The sequence below is a fragment of the Poecilia formosa genome, unplaced genomic scaffold (assembly GCF_000485575.1).
Source record: "Poecilia formosa unplaced genomic scaffold, Poecilia_formosa-5.1.2 Scaffold132, whole genome shotgun sequence".
Taxonomy (NCBI): Eukaryota; Metazoa; Chordata; class Actinopteri; order Cyprinodontiformes; family Poeciliidae; genus Poecilia; species Poecilia formosa.
The window spans coordinates 865,550-887,811 of record NW_006800071.1 but is presented as its reverse complement, the minus strand read 5'-3'; the positions used below and the strand labels follow the sequence as shown (position 1 = coordinate 887,811).

The 22,262-nt window shown below is 36.3% G+C and overlaps 2 long non-coding RNA genes across 2 annotated transcripts; both read right to left on the bottom strand.

Moving 5' to 3' along the window:
- Positions 1–1,883: 1,883 nt before the first annotated feature.
- On the bottom strand, positions 1,884–2,549 carry LOC103144833 (uncharacterized). The gene is made up of 3 exons (XR_001663317.1): positions 2,464–2,549; positions 2,210–2,332; positions 1,884–1,997 (listed from the first exon to the last, which is right to left on the bottom strand). It is a non-coding gene; the product is annotated as an uncharacterized LOC103144833 (long non-coding RNA).
- Positions 2,550–10,100: 7,551 nt separating this feature from the next.
- Positions 10,101–20,999, bottom strand: LOC103144832 (uncharacterized). The gene is made up of 3 exons (XR_476950.2): positions 20,717–20,999; positions 11,191–11,327; positions 10,101–10,606 (listed from the first exon to the last, which is right to left on the bottom strand). It is a non-coding gene; the product is annotated as an uncharacterized LOC103144832 (long non-coding RNA).
- Positions 21,000–22,262: the final 1,263 nt, after the last annotated feature.

Genomic DNA, 22,262 nt, shown 5'->3' with positions numbered 1-22,262 from the left:
AATACTTTTTAAGAGTTTGCGTTTTTTCAGTGTAGGCTTCTGAATTCATTTAAGGTCTTTGTTCAAAAGACAAGAAATATTTGCCAGGAAACCAACAATTTCTGCTAAAAAAGAAGGACCGAACATCCAGCCAGAACACGGTATTATCCAGTAATAATTCAGAAACATTTTCACAGCAGTGAGGATAAATCTGTGACTTCATTCTGGCTCAGATTTTACCCAGAGTTGCTCCCACAGTGTGAGAATGTTTCCCCAGCAGCCGTGGGAGAGACTCGGCTCATTACAGGACAGGAGCTGTCGGCTACTGAGTTATCGGAGGTCACAACCGGACGCTGATGAGAGTCCGCATTTTTCTTTACTTTAGCTAATTAGAGGCTTTTGATAATTGGTTGGGCAGACCGCCACGACTAACAGAGCTGCGGAGAGCTGACCTAACATCTCTGGAAAACTGTTCTTTAGTTTCTTTAAAAACAAACGTAACGCAGATGATTCATGCAAACGTTTCTGTGTGCAGGTTTTCTTTTGGTGATCACAAGGGTCGCTGGAAAAGTGACTTTAACATCCTGTGGGAGGAAGAGTTGGATTATATTTTTTAGAGACAGTTTGTACACAGTTTTACTGGATTAGGGAAACATTTTTCATAGGTCTACTGATTTATCATCCTTTTTCAATCACTGGCTTAAAACACATATAATCACTAACAGAACAGAACCAGGGACCGACTTTAGTTCTCAGAGGATGTAAAAGAGGAGTTACTTTCCTCAAATTTTACTTAAGTTACAGATGTAAAATGTTACTCAAATAAAAGCAAAACATATCTAAATAAATGTTATTTTAAGTGAAAGTTACTTAAATACGTTTTTATGATCAGAAAAAAGTTCTGCTCATGGATTCACAAAGGAAAAGAGGAGGATTGGTCTCAAACTGTTTTGCTTTTTACAGAAGAGGATTATGACCACCGGGAAAAAATAATTTAAAAAATCTGACTTTTCTCCAAAATTCTGAAGTTTTTCTCTATAACCCTCCTGTTCACTTATGTATTGTAACTTGTACTCGGACATATAATACATAAAAGTAAAAAAAAATAGAATTTTGACTTTTGATCTCAGAAGATTCGGCTATTCTACTAGTGCAAAAACATTTTTATAGGAAAACATTATTTTCTTTTTTTATGTGGCGTGTTTCCATTAAGTGAATACATTTTCATAATCATAATTGTCACAATTATATGCTCAACGGAAACAAAGCTTCTGAAACATACTTGAAATTAGCGTTTAGCACAGTGTATGCTAAACACCATGACAGTATAGCGCTTTAGCGTTAGCAGGACTAATGCTAATCATTCATGCTTTGAAACTAGCGCAGAAAACTTTTTACTGCAAATGGTGACTCTATTTACTTATTGGAAGACTGGATTTTATTGAGGTGTATTGAGTAAAGGGGGCTGGAAAGAAACGCATATTTCTCTTATTTTTAATTAAAAAAAAATTGAAAACCACGCGTACCTTTTCCTTTCTCTTTGTAGTTTCTATTAGTGTAAAAAGTATTAGTGTATTAGTAATAAAATGCTCTGAGATTTGAGGTTATGATGTTACAAAACGCTTCCTTACGGTGAATTAAAGTAAGCATTAATTTTTTAGAGACGGTCATTGATAAAATGCAGCCATGGCTTCAACAAGGTCAGTCATAACAGCTTGTTTCCTTCATGGTTTTGCATTTAATCCCAAAAGTACCAACATGCTTAAAGCTTCACTAGAAGAAATACCTCAGTAACTCCTCAACATGGTGAAAAATGGGAAGAAATTGACATTTTTATGCATTACTAAGATGTTCGGTCTGTTATGCAGAGATGAGTGTCTCTTTAAAGGGGCCCCTACCTTTACAGGTTTTATTATCGGTCGCCAGGTGGAGGCCAGGTGGACACAGGCACTGAACTGTTCCTGATCTCTCCAGCTGGCAACCAAACTGGCAACACAGGGAGAAACATGTGGTATCTCCTAAAAGAGAGAGAGAGGGATTGTGCTGCCATGAAGCACAGTCTGCAACAATCAGACAAGAACTGAAGCCAATCAATATCTAAACCTACTTTTCTACTTCTAGTTTCCCACATTTGCCTTCAAATGTGGCCGTGAGATCTATTCCTGATTTTAATTTGTTGGCCATACGTTGTGGAGACGTAAATATGTGGTTGCAAAAGGACTTTACTCACTGGTGCAGGTGTATCCATCTGCAGTTAGGGAGTATCTGGGCTCACAGTGACAACGGTAGCTGCCCGGCGTGTTCATGCAGCGCTGGGAACAGGGTCTCTTCAGCAAACCGCACTCATTCACATCTGGAGTTAATACGGAACGTCATTAATGCAGTAGATAGAAATCCTTGCACTAAATGATCCAGAAGGACACAGGTAATGGTTAAGAAATTGAAAACATAAGCCTGGCAGCGGTTTTAGAAATTGCACTCCACCTTCATCACAGTGTGGTCCTTTAAATCCTGCGGAGCATGAACACTTGTCGGGTCCCACACATTTTCCATTTACGCAGGGCTTCCTGCACACTGGAGCAAAACCCGGCACAGCTTTAACCTCTAACATGAAGAGGACTGTTATGTTTTTATGCTGCTAAAAAAAAAGAAAAGAAAATGAATGCATCGTTATTGTAAGTCTGATGGGTGAAACTAAATGTCTACGCTAACAGTTTCCAGCAGATTCAAAACTCTGATTGAGCAGAAAAATACTCAAATACGTTTGGAAACTAAGACTCCATCAGTCAATGCAATCTCGTCAGAGTCATCTTCAACCTTCAACCTTTTTGCTGAGTGACTCACATATCTGGATTTTGGATGTTTCCAAAATAGTAGCATCCTTCAGGTTAGCATCCTGTGCTAAACTTGGTCCAGTTGTTTCAGTTTCCAAAGCAGCGGAAAGCACTGAGTGCTGAGATGGCAGCTCTCTGATAGCTTGCAGTTTGCCAAAACGCTGCAGCACGTCTATATTAGAAATCATGATTGCATTACTTCAGCCTGCATTGGCAGGCAGCTTTCTTCACATACAGATTTATTACTTTACTTCATTCTCTCCATTATTAGAGGCAGCAATCACAGCCTCAAACCTGCCCAGTCAGGGTGACTGTGTGAATATATAAGTGGGCTTGTTGCAGACGTTATTGCTGTAAATTATAATATTGTTGGTTTAAGACTATTTTTAAGTAATATAATGGCAAACACTGCACAAACACAAAACCTTTCCAAGTATTTTTGCTCTAGTTTCCGGTGCAAATGTCTCAGTAGACTTGAAATAAGACAAAACTACATGGTGAGTATCTTGTCAGTAAGGTATAGGTGCTTGTAAAAACTAGATCCACTGGCAGATTATTTAACTTACCAGTCATTTTTCCCACTTTATAAGTGAAAAAATCTCTCAGTGTTTCGTCAATGTTATGGAATAATTGACTTTAAATAAGATCTTATTTCTTTTTGAAAAGTTACTTGTAACTTAGTAGATTTGAAATAAGACAAAACTAAGATATTTGCACTTAAAATTAGACCAAAGATACTTGGTAATATTTTGTGCTTTTGCAGTGTAATAATGCAAGTATGCCCTCTCAATGATCAATAATTTAATTTTTACATTTAACACTGGAACTGGAAGATATTTTAAATATCCAGAGTAAATAAACAAAATTGAAACAACAAATAAAAAGGATGCTGAAGTATCTGTAACCAAAAATGTTCTTCTGAACGTTGTTTTTAGAAGAACAAATACTTTTGTCATCCAGTATTTGGTGGAAACAGAGAGAGCCATGAGAAAAACAAACAATATTTTTTTAGTCACTTTGTTTCTAGAAGCAATTGGGAGCCACAAGAAAGTGTGAAAAACATGCAAAAAGCTCATTTTACATGAGCTTTTTGCTCATGTAAAATGAGCAAAAAGCTCATTTTTTTTGCTCATTTAATGCTGATAAGGGCTGATATCAGCCCTTATCAGCATTAAAGGGCTGATAAGCCCTTTAATGCTGGCTTATCAGGTCACTGCCAACTGTGGCCACTAGGGGGCAGGCTCAGAAATTAGCACAAATCTTGGTTGTGTTTGTGTTTCAGCTTTGCAGTGATTTGTAAAAACATCCAAAGAGCCACATCAGGGAGTCTGTCACTCTGGTTGGGATGTAACTGTTTGCAAAAATACTGAGATACCGTTCGCAGTCCTGCAGCCGAAAAAACAGGAAGCAGTTTGTCCAACGGGAACTGGCCGTCTGGGGACGTTTGACCCCAGGCGTCTCCCAGAGCGACCTCCTCCAACTTGTAGCGACTGGGAGACGCAGAGAAAAGACGTCTGCTCATAAAATACTGTTTAGACTTTTGAGAAATAAGATATGGAACGGTGTTTATGTGGCAAGACTTCGATGCTAAAAACACACATCCACACTCTAATGAAGACTTGCTGCCATTTTTTCAGAGCATTTTATGTGATAAAAGTATAAAATATTCACCACTGCTAATGATCTTCGGTATGCTTTTTTCTTCCTAACGCCATTAAAACAGTGACACACCAGAAACAAAAAAAAGACAGTAATGCAAAACCAAGAATTAGGAATCGGATGGCCTTGCACATGAAATTTTGTCTTTTTTAATATAAATTTCTACTTTGTTGGATGTTTGATGATTTGAAATATTTTAGTGTTACTTAAAAGCAAAAATAGGAGAAAAGTGTGAGAAGAAGACATTTTAATGCACCGAAACCTGTGTTGGGTGATTTTTGACCATCTTTGTCATTCAGGTTGGTAACATTCTTCTGAAAAATCTTTTCCACCATTAAGTGGGCATTTAATGGTGGAAATTAATGTGGGAACAACTGCACTGACGCAAACCACCTTTTTTTTTATTCCAACACACTTGCAAAACACTGATTTCAAGGGTCAGCAAATGGTCTGCCAACAGCCAGAGAGACTTTCTCATTTATTTAGATCATATTGGTTTGGACGTCTTAGAGGGAAAAAAAACTACTTATAGCTTAATACAGTAAATATTTCATTAAATTAAGTCCAATAAAATCCAAATTGTTTTTGAAAACAAACAGCTTAAAGTAACTTACCTTTTCTGAAGATGAGCTCATGAGAGCAGAAAAATATTAAGCATCACAAGATTTTTTCCTGTTTTGCTCATTTTCTCCAACCTTAAAACCAAATAACTCGAATTAGAATCCTCCATCTGCCATCGCCTTGTCTCTATCTGCTGAGAATTGTGTTTTGTTGTCTCCAAAACACAGAGTTTGGCTGCAGAGCGGAGGAGGTTCCTGTGGCCTAATTTTAGGCTGCTGCGAGTAATTGATAGATAACTTACCTGCATGCAGAGAGAAAAGCAGAAGAGACACAAAGAGAGCACAAAAATACCCTTACAGACGCACCTTTTCCTCTTGATAATGAGATTTCTTGGGGCCAGTTTGTTACTGAAAGAATAAATCAATAAGAAACCTGAAAGAAATTTTAAACACTGGTGTGTAAATGATGCAAAAATCTGTAAAATCCCAATAATGATTGAATTTTAGTTCTGTGCTCTGTGAAATGATTGGGATCATTTTCAGTTTGACAAAAGGTAAATGTGGAAAGACATGAATCCTTCAGTGGCTAACGATTGGATTTTGATTTTCAGGATAACTATACAATTCAGAAACGATTTTCAATTATGTAACAATTTGATTCAGAAATAATTTTCGATTCAGGAACCAGTTTTTCTATTCAAATGGTCCAGAGATTCTGTTTAGGTTGTTTGACTGGCAAGAAAAAAAGTTCCACTCCAAAATATTTCACTTATAACAAAACATATTTCCCATGTTTAAGTGAAAAAGTCTGCATTGTTTACTTAAAACAATCTCCGATATCTTGCTGAAAAATAACCTGTATGTTAGTTTTGTTTTATTCCAACTGTACTGATATATATGTGCTGAACTGTTGACCAGAAATACTTGGTAAAATGTTGTGTTTTTGCAGTGGATGACTGAATTAAGTCCAAATTGCTCCCATCTGCTGCGTTTGGTGGCCCTTTTTGCGTCTGCATGTCTTTAGTGCAAACTTTGTCGCAAACATTGACTGAAGCAAACAGCAGAACCAGACATCAGGGAAACATGCCGGCGATTGCACAGCTTCACGATTTCCTCCCTGAATCTTTCTGCCGATGATCTGTGGATCTACATGAAGCTGTAGCCTGCAGCTTTTGTTTTGCTTGGTTTTGTTAAATTACGCCTTCATCTTCATTCTGTAATGGTCTAAGGTTTTGTGGTGCTTTTGATTTCTTATGTCTTTCATGACTTTGCATTTTTATGGGTATGTTAGGGTTTTGTTAAAGTCAATATAATTTGTGTTTGGTGTAATTTATGTCATTTTGTTTCCTTATTTCCACTGTTTTGTCTCAGCTTGTCTGGAGCGCTGCACACAGAGTTCTTGTTCCTTAATTATAAAATCTGTTCTATATCAATATTGACTCCCTCAGTGTATATATGCTTCTAGGTTTTCAGCTGTCACAGCCCTGTTTTTGTGCCTACATCAGTTTTTTGTTCATATAGTGGTTTGAAATCTTAATTTTTTCCCCCGCATTTTGTAATTTTAAGTTATCTCGTGCTGTAACCTACCAGCTAAAGAGGCAATAATTTCTAATCGTCGTTAAGCATTTCTTTGCTCTGAATGCAAGGAGAAGAAAACTCTCTAATCTTGGGGCTTAGTGTGTTTTCTGAAGGCTCAAACTGGGATCTTATGGTCGGAAATAACTGCTGGCAGCCTCAGACGTGGTGTCTTTGAAGCTTTAACTATTACCAGCACTGATCAGAGCGCAATCAGTTGTATTAAGCTCAAAGGCGGAGTCTGCGTCTGGACGCCCGGTGGTCCACTCACTGAGCGACGTGAACACATGGTCGTGTATCTAAGAGATTAGACATTACTCTGACCTACGTTCTCCCCCTGGAGGGCGTTTTTTATTTTTTATTCTAATTTTAACCATAATCACTGCTTGCAGTTCCTCAAGATTATCCAAACCTTAAATCATGTTTTCACTTTAAAAATGTAATGATTTATAACATGAAGACTAATTTCCCACAAAGAACTTCAAGTCCCTATTATAAGCAAACAGCCTTCGACAAAATCTGAACTAATTCTAGTAAAGGAGGTGCTTGAAGTCCTTGAAAGTGCTTGGATTTCAAGTCAAGGTTTGGAAAATTCTTGATTCTTGCACAGTTTTGTAATAAAGCACAATCTAACATTTGATTAAAATCCTCAATCTGGAAAACGTTACAAGTATTTACAGTTAACAGAAAGAGACACATTTTTTCTCGCAGTTTGAAGTTAAATCTGATTAAACTTTTCTTGTTTTACGTCACTTAGATTTACCAAAAATAATTTCTATTTGCTAAAAACCTAAAGCGCTAAAATATTCTGATTTTTTTGTATAAAAAAAATCCTTGACGTTTTTTTGTATAATCTTTTATACATTAAACACTTTTCTAAATGAGAATTGTGGGATTATTTTGTTAAATTTGTGTTTTTTTTTTCTCAGACTAGTCAGGTGTGAGAAAGATTTCACAACATAAAATGTTATGTTTTAGTTTATCTTGTCCGTGCTCTTCAATGTAGAACACTTTCATAAGACATTAAAAAACTAATAAATGATGTGATATTATAGTGATTTATAATATGTTATTTTATCTTATTTGATAATTTAGTTAATTTGTATTGTTTCCAAAGTGTGGTGTTTTAAAAAAATGTAAACTTGCTTTTAGAAGTGCTCGAATTTTACTTTGGGAAAAGTCTATATAACCTGGAGACAGCAAAAAGTTGCTTACAGTGAAACAATTCTTTACCGTTACAATAACCTGTAAAACAGTTAGAGGTATAACGATGCATTCATCTCACTGCATTAACTCACAAAAGTTTTGCAATACTTTTACAACGCAGAAGAAAACAATTCCCACAATATCCTCTAGAGGGCTCCATAGAGTAGAACATTCCAGTATTGGACATTTTTCTGTTAGGTTAGTCAGTTTAGACAAAAAACAAAAACAACAAAACACGTTTTTTCTTTCCAGACCAAAACATTTTTTAAATGACATCATATAATAAAAATAACTTTTTACTGCATTACCTCGTAACACTTTTGCAAGGCAGTGCAAAAGTACTGTTTGGGTATGCAAAACCTTTGAGAGTTAGCGCAAAGGTTTTGGAGGAATGCAATACTTTTGCGTGAGTCACGTTATTTCGCTTCACCCAAATAACACAAAATAAAGAAATTCCCCCAGTATCCTCTAGGGGGCTTTGCAGGGTAGAATATTCCAGTATCAGACATTTTTATGCTAGCTTAGTCAGTTTAGAAAAAAACAAAAAACAAAACAAAACATGACTCTTTTCTGACCTCAAAACAACTGCAGATATATTTTGTGGTTTCTTTCAGATCCATTAAAACTTTTATAAGATTACTGGAACCAAAACAAAAACAAAGTCATCCTTGAAGGTGCTTTTAGGTACATTGGTGAGTTTGGTCCTGGTTCATTTCCCACTCTGAACCCCAACCCTTCACCTTGGATGGTTTTTGTCAAACGTGTCACCACCACACATCAGTGAGTGAGGTGGAAGGAAACCACAAAATAGCTGTCCACAGCCTGTATCGAATTAGTGTCAAGCTCCAGCCTGTCATACACAATACAATTAAACCTACTCCCGCCTGCCAAAGAGGAAAGCAGGAAGGAGGTGGGGGGGGGGAGAGGAAAAGAAAGTGGCCGTCAACAGTAAAACAGAATGACAAATGTTACCGGCGTCCACTCAGTGTGTGGCAAGTGCAGGAGTCGATCAGAGAGTCGAGCCGTGCTCTGCTCCATCTGCCAGCGTGGACAGGGTGGGAGAGAACCGAGATGTTTTGGGGCCAAAGCTGCAGATGCTCCCACTCTTCCTCCCTCCTCCTCCTCCTCCTCCTCCTTCTCTGACCACATTAGAGGTGTAACACTCCGGTGGTCTTTGATTCCTCGAGCTGAAAGGGATGCCCCACAACGAGATCAGATATCATTTAAGGCTCGCGCCCCACCTCAAATTGCTCGAAAAATGCAACATATCCATCATAAACGAGGAAGGCGAGCAAATCCAATTATGTTGAAAATATGATTCCTGGAACTTTGTTGGTGGTCATTTGCACAGAACGTAGTGCAGTGCTTCATGATTTCTGTTAAATTTACATGTTGTTGTGTAATAACGACTCCTCAGATGCATTTTTGTTCTGATTCTAGCATAACGTTTAAAGCAAATTGATGCTTTTAAGTAATAATTTCATTTTTGACTGATAAATACCAAATTTCAGAAAACTGCAAATATTAAAACATTATAAATGAAACATTAATCAACATTCTGATGTTTAATGATAGTGCTAAAAAACGTAATGAAAGCACTTTGAACTGCCTTGTTGCTGAAATCTGATGAAATAAACTTGATTGATTAATTGATTGATTTCTGATTCAGCTCACTTTACTTTCCAGAACAGAGTTGTCCAAATCTGGCCAGACAAATGTGTTCAAATGTTCACAAGCCTTGAAGAAGAAGAGATATGAGCTGCGTGTCTCACTGTCTGACTTTAAACTAAATGCTTCCTGCTTTAGGTCAGTTGAAAGGGGACATAATATGAAAAATTCACATTTTTGCACATTTTTGTATTTCTGTTTGGCTCTACTGCTTGTAAAAACAGCCCAAGCAATAATAAATTGTATTTTTTCAAAACTTGTTTAAATTTAATCTATTTTTCTCATTGTATGTTGTTTCAACTTCCTTGTACACTTTGAATAGTTTCTGGCTCAAAGATGCTTCGTAAATGAAGTTACCTTGTTTTAAAAAAAACCACCCAGCTGTTTTTTGGGTGATAAGTTTATGCTTTTTGCTGTTTTGTTAAGTGATAAACGACAGACACTTTATTTCCTTTTAATTATGACGACTTTCTGCTAACAGTGAATGAAAACACATTTAAGATCAGACTAATAAGAAAGAAATCTATTTTTAAAAACAAAAATGTGGGATTAATGAAAAGTATGTCTAACACATGCTTAAAGATAAAAAAGGGAACCTTTAATGTAACAAAAGCAAACATTTTTGTGTGTAAAAAAATAAACGATTCTTATTAAAATGAAAATAGATGTTATAAAAATGTTTTGCCTTCTTTGTCAAACAGTTCTGGTCACTTGTAAAGTGAGTTTCTTTGATGTCTGAGTCGTTTTTAGAGACCTGAGCGTCGGTGCATCATCATCATCATCATCATCATCATCATCATCATCATCCTGCTCTGATTTATGAGCCCAGACTTTCAGCGCTACAGAAATGCTTTTAAGAGGGGACCCCCAGGATGATCCACAGTCCGCGGGGTCAGAGTTCAGAGCGGGTCGGCCGAGGCGTAGCCCAGGTGGGAGGGTTGAAAGGCCAAAGGTCGGCAGGCGGGACACCTGCGAGGACGTGATGAGGACACCTGGGACGGCTTTGACAGCAGGACAATGTGAAAGGTTCAAGAAGGGAAACGTGGCCTCAGGTGCTGCAACGAAACGCTGAACCCGTTTCTCATCCTAAACATGCGACTCAGTTGGCAGATGTGGGTTATGACTCTACAACGGGCCAGAGAAACAGATGTTTTCTTTTTATTATGAGAATAATTTCATTCGAGTAGAATAAAGATGCAAAAATACCAGAAGAAAGTTGTTGTTTTAATGAAAGAAAAGCTTCAGTTATGAAGATCTGGTAATACTAGCATTTTATTTTCGTACTATTACGACTTTTTGTAAGTAACATTATGAGTTTATTCTCATGTTATTTCAACTTCGTTGTTGCATGACTATATTGTAATTAGATTTTTTTTCTTGCCCTGGTCCTAATACTCTGTTGTAAAACTGAATTTAACGTTAAAATTAGTTACATTGTGTGACAAAAATAAGAACTTTTTTTGTATACCTGGTGCTGCTGTTCCACCTGAGTTTCCCTTTTTTGCGAGACATTAAAGTCTGTTTCCGTTCTATTCTATTCTCTAAATCAAAACTGATGACTGCAAATTAAACATTTCTGAAATGAAGCTTAAATTCCTTCCTAACTTATCGCTTAATGTTTATTTCACCTCAACATGAACCGAAATGTCTAAACTGTGTATTTTAAAACAAATCTTTTAACTCCTTCCTCTCCTTGCAGTTTGTGTTACCTCCATCCTCCTCGTTTTGCCTGCTTGGCTGCAGCTGAAGTGGAGGCAGAGGGAGAGCGGAGAGGCGGCGCGGCCATTAGACACAGAGCTGTGGAGAGATTAGGATGCACACAGCACAGCAGCACCACAGGCAGTCTCTGTACCAAAGCAAGGATTAAGGATTAGGCAAGGTTCAGGCAGCAGCACCAGAGACTAAAAGCCACTCAGCTCGCCAAGAAGATTCTGCTTTCCTGGTTTTTATGACACTGAGGATGAACTGCTAGTGCTTTCCGAAAAGGAATGGGACATACAATAATTCACTAACCAAGATATATAGTTTTACTTTTTTTGATTTGTTTATTTCATCTTGCAGAACATCTGGTGCTGGAATTTGTCTGAGCCTTGTTGTTTTTTAGCATTTAGTCCCACTAAGCAAGACGTTTCATCTGCAAACTTATTTCCTTGTTTGTTCTTTTGCGGGTTTAGATTCCTGTTGGACTTCGGTGAAACTTTAAGTAAAGTCAACGACATGCTGATGAGGGAAATCAGACGTTTGGTTAAGAGGTTTTGGAGAAAAGAGGCATCTAAAAGCTGGACTTGGGCATCCTTGATGAAGAAAATGTGGATTATGTCCAGAAAATTTGCAGATAACATATAAAATCTGGTCATAATGTGGTTGAAAACTGTGAGAAAAAGATAACAGTCATGATAAACTCTATCTATGTCAAACTTGTTTAGAGACACAAATGTTACATCACCGTTTGGGAAAAAATATACATCTACTACAAGACTGTTGTTATTTTTAAAGAACAAGATTATTATTTCTGTTACATTTTGAAATAAAGAAAAACATGAAACTCTGTAAAAATAGGGTAGAAACATATGTTTCCAACCTAAAGACAAAAATAGATTTAAAAAGTTGTGGAAATTCAGTGCAATTATTCCAGGACAAAAGAGGAGCTAATACTAAAAACTTGCATTTGGTATTATCCCCATATTTAAAAACATACGTTTTTTTTTAATCATTTGTAGTCAATGAAGAGCCACTGTAGACGGTTCAAAAAACCTGACTCTGTTTCAGCATTTAAGCTTTACAATATTTTAAGTAAAAGACATTTGTTCCTTTATTTTGGCTGCTTAATTCATAAATAATTACTGCTTCTTTGAGATACTTTGCTTCACTTCCTGAATGTTTTTTCACATCTGCAAAACAGTGAGTGCATTTCTCGAAACAGTTCATACGAACAGCAAACGTCAAGGATTACCTACAAGATCAAGCTTCTTTTTCAAAATCCATAGTCTATTTGTCAAAATTAAATATCTCCATCAATGAACATTTCAAGATTATGTTTCACTGAGTTGGGATAAAAGAGTCAAATTGGTTAGTCATGTTGTAAATAAAGCTGCGTATTTGGAAGTGCACCAAATATCCCTCAAATATTAAGGGATATTTGATATAAACTATGGCAAAAGTTTTAATGATGAGTTATAAATTGTCATGGTGGGAGACCGATAGCATGAGAGACTGATGTCAAAGAAAAAATAAACTAACGTCGCAATAAGACAACCTCCTTAAGGAAAGCAGTACATGCAGTGCTGTAGGATTTACAGGTCAGTCTTCATACTTTCTGTCTCCATGCTGAGAAAAAGTCCCTGATGGGGTTTAGGACTGAGGAGCAGGGTGAGAGGAACTCCATCAGCATCCTGTTGTGGGTTGCAAACCGTTGCCTGATGATGATGGAGCGATGGAAACTGGAATCATGTCCTCAATCTCTTGTTTTTGTTGCTTGTTTCCACATGAAATATCTAAAGTTTTCCACTGAAAAACACGGTGAATCTTTTATTCCTCCCCAAACAGCGCAGTTAAAGGCATCAGGATGATCTGCACTCAGTTTCTGTTCAGCAAACATTTTCAACCTTAACATTAAATATTTAACTGTAACTTCTGATGCCTCACCAGAAGTTTCACCAAAATTAATCCTACAGCAAAATCGCCAGGAGTGAGGAGTTAACAGAATAAATCAAATTTGCCTAAATCTGCCTGGATTCCAGTTTTATTCTTACTGAAACCTAGTTTGGTAGCAACTAGTTACATTTACCCACTTACATTTACTTGAGTAACTTTTTTTGAAAAAATTACTTTTAGGAGCATTTTACTACCCTGTACTTTGTGTAATTTTATTATGAAGTATTTCTACTTTTAGTTGAATAAAATTTCTGGATTTTATTCCCACTGAATGAAAAACAAACATGTTTAAACCAAAATTCACCCGATTAAGACACACACCTACAAGTTTTAAAATAAAATTTAGAATACCAAAATTTCCAATTAACTTTATATTTTGGTCCATCTGACGATGTAATTTTTAAATATTAAATGACCCATACTTTGACCAGTTACTCAGTACTTGAGTAGACTTTTTACCAAATACGTTATTACTCGAGTAATTTCTTAGACGGATACTTTTTACTTTTAACATAAAAATATGTTAAAGTAGAGCTACTCTTACTTGATTACAATTTCCTCTGCTGACACCTAAAATTTAAAATATGAATCAGAAAAATTTGTGAACATCTCTGGACTTTACACCTTTAGTTTAAAATCAAAATTGCTTTACTACTTTTGAGTTTTTGCTCATTCTCTGCAGGAAAGCCAATCTGGAGCTCCAGTGGGACAACGCTTGTTGTCCTGCCTGTGAAGCTAACAATGCAGCAGGCGCCTGATGGAGTCCACTGGTTTGGACACAGAAACAAAGAAGACGACTCAGAGGAAACCGCATGTTACCTCTAGAAGGAAATCAGACATTAGAATCGGCCTAACTGGGAAATCAAGGAAGCGTCTCAAACAGGATGTTGTTGCTGTGGTCAGGTGTCGCCTGCACTGATCCACATCCAGACGTTTTACCCTCATGTTAACTTTGGTCCAAGTAAATCTGAGGCTGATGTCTCTTTCTGTTGCATCTAAGTGATGTAAACTCAAGATGAGCTCTGCAGATTAAAAGTGAAAACAAACAGAGGCTCCTGCCAAGCGGAGCCGCAGTGTATGCAGATTAATGCAACAACGCAGCCACGCGAGCGCTGCCGTAAACCATTTGCATAACTTCTTTTAATGGGTTTTGGAAAATTTCTTCGCTTTGCTTAGAGGATGTACCTCCGCATGGAAACTTATACTTTGGTGGTCCGTTCCAGTCCACATCAGTTGTTTATCTTGCACGACAGACTGAGGATCAGAGAGGGGAAGCAGACCAAGGACGACATGTTGCATTTGACAGCCAGGCGAACGTTCAGATCAGAAAATTTAGATGCCAATTTGCTCCAAAACTCCAGGCAGATCCTCAAAAGCCAGAGTGGACAGCATGGACTGAAACCTGGTGCCAACTTAAAGCACTTACACCTCTTGAAATGTGTTTTACTTGGATTTCATATAGACTGACACAAGGTAATGTCAGACAGGAAATACAATAAAAACCTACAGAAATATAACATTTGTATTAAGCCCTGTTTACTGTGATACCCCTAAATAAACTACTGTGTAATCAGTTGAAGTTTAAAAAGTAGCAAATATCTAAAACCTAAAAGTAATTTGCAGTTTGTTGGGAGCCGTTTGTAGTTGCACATTCAAAAAGCATTGATCTCACAAAGCCAGTCAAATGTTTCAAACTAAATATTCAATTGGCAAGCTAAATATTTCAAACTAACTATTTATCTAGTAAGCTATATATTCAAATCTGAACTAAACATTTAGTTTGAAGTTAAATATTTAGATTTTAGCAATCTAAGTATTTAGTTTGAGACTAAACATATAACATATACTGCTTGAAGCGAAATATTTAGTTTGAAACTAAACAAGGGTGACATGTTTAGTTTATCTCAAAACTAAACACAGCTTGAAGCTAAATATTTAAAACTAGTTAATCTTAGATCTAAAAATAATTAGTTCCAAGCTAAATGTTGAACTAAACATTTATTTGAATATTTAGCGTCAAATTATATATTAAGTGAGCAAGGTATATATTTAACTCTTAGGTAAATATTAACTTTCAAGCTAAATATGTAGCTTAAAACTTTACATTAATCTGGCAAACTAAATATTTAGCTGTTGGCTAAATATTTAGTTTCAAGCTAAATGTTTAGCTCAGATCTAAATATTTAGTTTCAAGCTAAATATCTATATAACCGAGTTAAATATTTAGCTCCAAAATTAAGTTCAAATCTAAATAGTAAGCTTCAAACTTTACATTTAGCTTGTAAGCTATGTATTAAGCTTTGAGCTAAATATTTTTGTTTTAGCTAAGTATTTAGCTCCGATCTAAATATTGAGCTAATATGCAAATTCAGTGCCATCTGTGCAGTGCAGCAGACAGACGACCTGTTTATTGAGGGCATTTAGCAGCAGTCTCTTCAGCTGCTCAGTGTGTTGCGCCTGTGCCACTGAGGCTGCAGAGCGTAAAAACCTCCACTTTGTTGTTCCCTCCAAACAGCAGGAGGATGATGATACTTTCATACCTTGGAGAACTTTTAAAACAGTGAAACACTTTCAAATGGATCTTCCCAGAACATAAATTGCATTTTTTCCCTCATTGTAAAAGGTCAATGTGTTTTTCTGAGGCATTAAAAGCCACAACACTTTCCTCTCAGTGCCGTTTTCATTTTTTCCAGGTTTTAAATCCAACTTCAGCTGCAGAGCAGGTCAATAAGCCGCTGTCAACCAGCCAGTCGGTTTTACCTGTCGCTCCGATGCTCGGCGCTTCTCTCAGCCCTCTGTGGGGGTTTAGCATGTGCTAACATGACAGATTGAGCCCCCAGTAGGAACCTTAATTGCATCATTTCATGGATGCGAGTCAGTGCTGTGGTCCGGGAGAGTAAACAAGGTCTGAATCCAGGGAGCAATGAAAAAAAGAGGTGAAGGAATTTATTACAAAACAGAGAAAACAGATGAAATATCCCCAGATTTTTGGGCAGGAAGGTAAAATGTAGAAAATGATACAAAACCAAAAAATGTAAATATTATTAGTGTCTTTGGTTAAATTTTAACTGGCACAATTTTTTCAAATGAATGTCTTGAGCCTGGACCTTACTGTGGGAATTTATAAGGTTAATATGCTAATTATGTGATTCAGTCCTTTGGTTTAGGTTTATTCCTGCAGGGATGCAACCAAAAGTTACAGGACAGGAAATAAATGGCCAAATGAAGGTTTTCAAACCTTCTGAAAACTTTTAGATAAATGCACAGAGATATTTGTGCAGACTAAATGTTTACAAGTCTGAGTTTGAATCTCAGACTTGAGTAATTTTATTCTAATAAAATAAGTCATTGTTCTTGAAAAGCTGTTTGTGTTATGCAGATTGTGTTGAAGATTGAGTCTAAAAAATGGGGGTAAATTTGGGCCAACTGAAGAAGAAGAGAAGAAAAAAAAGTGGTTCTTCTGCCTGATTTTTTTGTAAATATTTTTCTTTTCAGACAAATTAATCTGGTTTGGGTCTTATATTTGATGTAATATTGTAGTTTTAAATGCCATATTTTCATAAACTGTAAGCAGACAATCACTGTAATTAACAGAAATAAAGGCTTTCAAATTATTTATAGTGGATATAATGTTCTTGTAAATTGACTTTTCACAAATATTCAGCTTTATTGAATAAGTCTGTATTATTTTCAGGCTTAAAAATTGAAACTCCTACTTTCATTAAATAGTTAAGTATCTTTACAATTTCTAATGGATTTTATTTTCAATTAAACATTTCTACCATTTTTCTAAATCAGTTAAATCCCCCCCTATTTATTGCATCAATTGAGATTTGCAATATTTTACTGGAGTGGGAACCCAAACATTGAGAAACAGAGTTTCTGCAGAGCCTCAGCGTTGTGTCCAACTTCCAATAAAAGACATAAATCACAGTTTAAATATAAAATCCTGAAGTGAGCCAGGCAGGGATGCCTCAGTTAAAGAGACCTCATATGTTGACAAATGACATCAAACTCAGCGAAAAGCACCACAAACTTCACATTCAGCAGTGATTTTTGTGGCGTTGTGGTCAAGTGGTTTGGTACGGTTAGATCATGGTGGAAACAGTTACTCATTCTGCAGGGAGAGTCAAACGAAGCTGAAAGAGATGTCACAATGAACGTGTTTCACAGAGACAGATGCCATCAGAGCGACGGCTGTAGACTCAGAGTGCTTTTTGACCGTTTGCTGCTGGTTCATCCCTGAATGCGTTGAACAAAAGGCAGCAGGGAGTTTTTCATGCTTCTTTCAGATGATTCTTATCTGAAATTCTCCTTCAAGTTGGACCCGTCCGGTTTTTCAACTAAATTCTATCCAGTTCAGAAATACTGCCAAGTAAACTCCACTACCTCCAGCTGTTTTTATTTTAATCTTAGCATAAATACAATGGTTCCTTGAGGGCCTCCAAGTATGAGGAGGCGTTTTTAAAGTTACACAGTGAAATATTTTGATGATAATATTTGGGTTATTCAGGGTGTCATAAGAGAAACAATGAAGGTTTATTTTTCAAAGTCAAATTTTCATCATGCTATTCATTCATTTATAAATGTCAGCGTTTCAAACTAAATATTTGATTAGCAAGCTAAATATTTAGCTTTGGGCTTGCAAACTAAATAGTTAGTTTGAAGCTAAATGCTTAGCTTGCTTTGCAACATTAAGGAGGAACGTTGTGATGACATAATGCGGCGTGTCAGAGCTTCTTAAAGAGACGGAGGCCCAATTTCAAGGCGTTAAATTGCAAAGTCAAATTTCATCTAAGTCATTTTTGATACATACAGCATTTTTATAACAACTGAAGGTAACACGGTTGCTTGATTGTGCTATAAAATGGCACCATGTGCCTGGAAAATACATAATACCGCCCCTTTAAGATATTTAGGTTCATACACAATTAAACATGGAAACTGTTATGTTCTCCACCATCAGCTAATAAACATCAATAATGACATACAGCTCATTTACCTCATTAACTTTTCCTTAATATATTTAGCACATTATTTTGTGTTTGTCTGCTTTTCCACACAAATTATGTACACCTGCAGCAGGCTGATTTATACTTTAGCTGTTTGACTCTAACCCAGATCTCTCAGGATCCTCAGTGAGAATCCAGGAGAAGCTTTAGGTCACACTGATCATGCTGCTAACCTACACTGCAAAAACTCAGAACCTTACCAGGTTTTGCTCTTGTTTCTACTACAAATACATTAGTACACTTCAAAAAAACAACAAAACTAATTTAAAAGTAACATTTCAGAAAGATATAGGAGCTTAGTTTAGGTCAACAATTCCTTGATTTAAAAAATACAAATTCCATTTCACTTATATTATGCAAAAAATGTCTTGCTATAAGTGAAATAATCTGCCAGTGGAAGTTGTACTTTTTATGAGAATTAAGGAATTATTTACTTAAAATAAAGTTCTATATCTTGCTGCAAAGTTAAGTCAGTTTGGTCTTATTTCAAGCTAAAATACTGCTAAAATATTCGCACTACAAACTAGATAAAAATGTATGTGGTAAGATTTTGTGTTTTTGCGGTGCAGATAAATATTCACGAGAGCTGGGGTCAGTTTAATCAAGGGAATTGTTTTTTTTTTCTCCATCTTATTTGTTAATATTTAGCACAGAAACTCTGCATCAGTTGATCATTCCAGCTGATACTGGACATTGATTACAGTTCCCAAAGATCCCAGTGAAAAAATATCACAACAGAAGAGAATCAGGAGTAAATACAACATAATAAATGAATGTTCACTTTGTTCTGGATCAGAGTAAACACAGCTATTGTTTTCCCCGCTCTCCTCCCGTTGCCCTATAAGTATGGCTTATGCTGACTCTCAGTCATGTATACAATATTATGGCATGCACTTCCAGCCTTCTCAGTTTTACAAATATTTGCTATACAAACTCCTCATGTTTATTAAAAGTACTGAATTACACTGTTACAGAAAGATAGCCAGGCGAGGGCCCTTTGGGAGGGAAAAGGAAAACGATTCCAAATGAGAAGTAATGATTCATGCCACAGATAGTGTGTAAACTCAAATATATGCTGGACCTCGCAGCGATATTGGACAGTTCCACTTTATGCAATTTTGATTGGACCTGAATGTTGCATAGACAACTCGGGATCGCGTTTCTCTAAATATGGCAGCGTGAGCACTTCTGGGCGTGTGTGAATGTGCGAGTCGGACCGGTTTGAGGTGGGTGGTCTCCGCTCACTTATCATTATACAACACAAAAGCCTCATTGGTATTTTGAAAAGGAAATTAATATTGCCATCAGCAGCCGCTCTTGCGTGTGTGCTTCCAAGCGCGACTGTGTTTGTGTATGTCTGAAGCAGAGCAGTGAATTTCCACAGCAATGCAAGAATTTCCACCTTGAACTCCAAACGATACCGTCGAGCTGAGCGGCGGAGGAGGTTATCAATCCACTCGCTCCTGCAGGTTTTTCCACATCAGCCGGGATTTAAAGGGGAAACCTATCGTGTGTGAGCGCAATCTGCTTTTTCTGCATTCTTTTCTCCAGCATCTCTGCCTCAAATTCCTAGAATGAGTTTAATTTCACTTTTTTCTTTGTTTTAATGATATGTGGGAAACTTTTACCCTTGACATCATCTGCAACATGCATCATAGAATCCAGGTGAAATAGATATTTCACTGCAAAAACACAAAATATAACCAAGAATTTTTGTCTACTTTATAGTGCAAATATATTAGTACACTTAAAATAAGGAAAAAATAACTTGGATGTAACATGACCTCAGCGTTTTTAGCGCCACGCTCTGACCAGCTGCGCTAACCTACATTTTTTAATCCATATTCAACGATTTTTGACTTAAAACAAGCTTATTTATCTTGCTAAAAAGTTACTTTTAAGTTATTATTCTTATTTTAAGTATTTATTTTCACTAAACACTAGATAAAAATTGTAAGATTTTAAGTTTATTTCCCCACATTTTCTTACGTTACAGCCTAACCATTCCTACAATGAAGCAAAGTGTTGGCAACATCATGCTATGGGGATGTTGTGCAGCAGGAGGAAAAGTCAACAAGTCAGGATAGAGGGAAAGATAGAGACAGATACATCCTGGATAAAAACCTGCTCCAGAGCCTTTTGACCTCAGACTGGAGTGAAGGTTCATTTGTCAGGAGGACAATGGCCCAAATTATATAACCAAGATCTCAGAGGCTTCAGATCCAGTCTGGGAATGTTCTGGTGGAGCAAAGTCAGAGTTCAAACTTGAATCTGCTAAACATTTCTGAAGAGATCTGAAAATGGCAGCACAGACGTCTCCCACCAACCTAATGGAGCTGGAGAAGAACTGCAAAGCAGAATGACCCAAACTGCTAAAAGATAGATGAGCTAAGCTAAGCTAATTGCTAGGTTATTTGCTGCTATTGTTATTTGCTGTTTTTTCTTTTAACGTCTGGACAGGACAAATATCACATTTAAATGTATTTTATGTTTCATATGGTAGCACAGATGATTTACAAATTTTATTTGTTATTAGTAGTTTTAAGTTTTGATTAATTTTAAAACTTACCAGCAAGTTTTGAATCGATGACGTCACCAGCTTTCCGGACTTCCGGTTCGATTCGTTGGAGCGGATGGAGCACAGGAGCGGACGTATTTTTATTTAGTTTTGTTGGTCCCACGAAGAGTGTAGCCACCCAGCGAAACGGTGCGACGAGGAAAACAACGATGATGTGAAACAACCTCAGATTTATTTTAGTTAGCGACTTCTGTTTGTGTCTGTAAGCTGACGGAGGGAAACGCCATCTTTAAACCGGAAAACAACCGGCTTGAGTAGCAGACCAATCAGGTGAGTCCGTTGGGAGACGTGATCCAGCGCGTGTCTTAAATTGTGAAAGAGGTAAATAATGAAAGTGATATTTTTGTTTTGTTTTTAATAAATTTACAAAAATTTCTAAAGCCTTTTCCACATTGTGAAAATGAGGTATTTTTTGTAGAGTCATAAAGTTGTGAGAAAATAATACAAACTTTCCATCATTATGTGACATTATAAACTCAGAAATCTGTAGGATAAAAACTCTGAAGTTTTCTGTAATTGTAAAGTAAAACATTTGCAACAAAAAATATGCCAGAGAGTAAGTTGAGATGGTAACCTCAGGGAATATTTTTTCTCTTTTCAAGTATCAGAATCTGCTTCGATTTGCTTTCAAATCTGAACCCAAGTCATCAATCCTCAAAGTCTTAAGCAACGTTTTGTCACAAATGTCTGATAATTTCTTGTATTTATTTAACTTCTGAGCTTTTCTTTCAAGTTTCTGAAGTTATAAGACAGAATCTTAGCTTTAATATTGTAAATTAATGCCTTTAAGCATGAAAATTAGAATTCTTTTGAAATATCAACATTTCTGTGAAAAAAAATCCATTTATTTTTAATATAAAAATATATTTTTTGTAATATCAGAAATGTTTTTGGTCGAATTATACTCTTCCATGGCCACATTTTCTGTCATATCTACAATAGCCTTAATATTCTGCCGTACAGAAGCATATTTTAAATATTTAATACGCAGTCGGTTCTGAAAAGGATGCTTAACTCATCTTTTGCGTTAAAGTTAGTTTACTTACACTTGATCTGACTTTTACAATAATTAACGTCTAACAATTTATATTTCATCTGCTTTGTTGTCTTTGTACTGTGCACTAATTTGGAAACATAAAAATATTAGTTTTACACTAAGTTTTTGTAATTCTATTTACAAAATGCTTTTGTAAATAGAAAACTAACATATAAGTGTAAAAAGTAACGGTCATAATAAAGGAGACGAGTGTTGAACACATGCTATAAATTTTAATAGACATATTGATATTTCTGAGGAGAAACAGAGTTATCCCTAGTTTTATTTACAATACAGGAATAAAAAAAATGTCACATACAGTACAATGGTAAAAACAAAATAGAGAACTTAAATAATTATTTTATTTGTGTAACTACTTAAATAATGAAAACGGTTATTCTATTCACACCACGCCGTCTCAGCAGCTACAATGCAACTTTCACATTAAGTGCTAAAAAAGTTATGATTTTTTTTTTTTTCATTTTACAGCATGAATTTTCC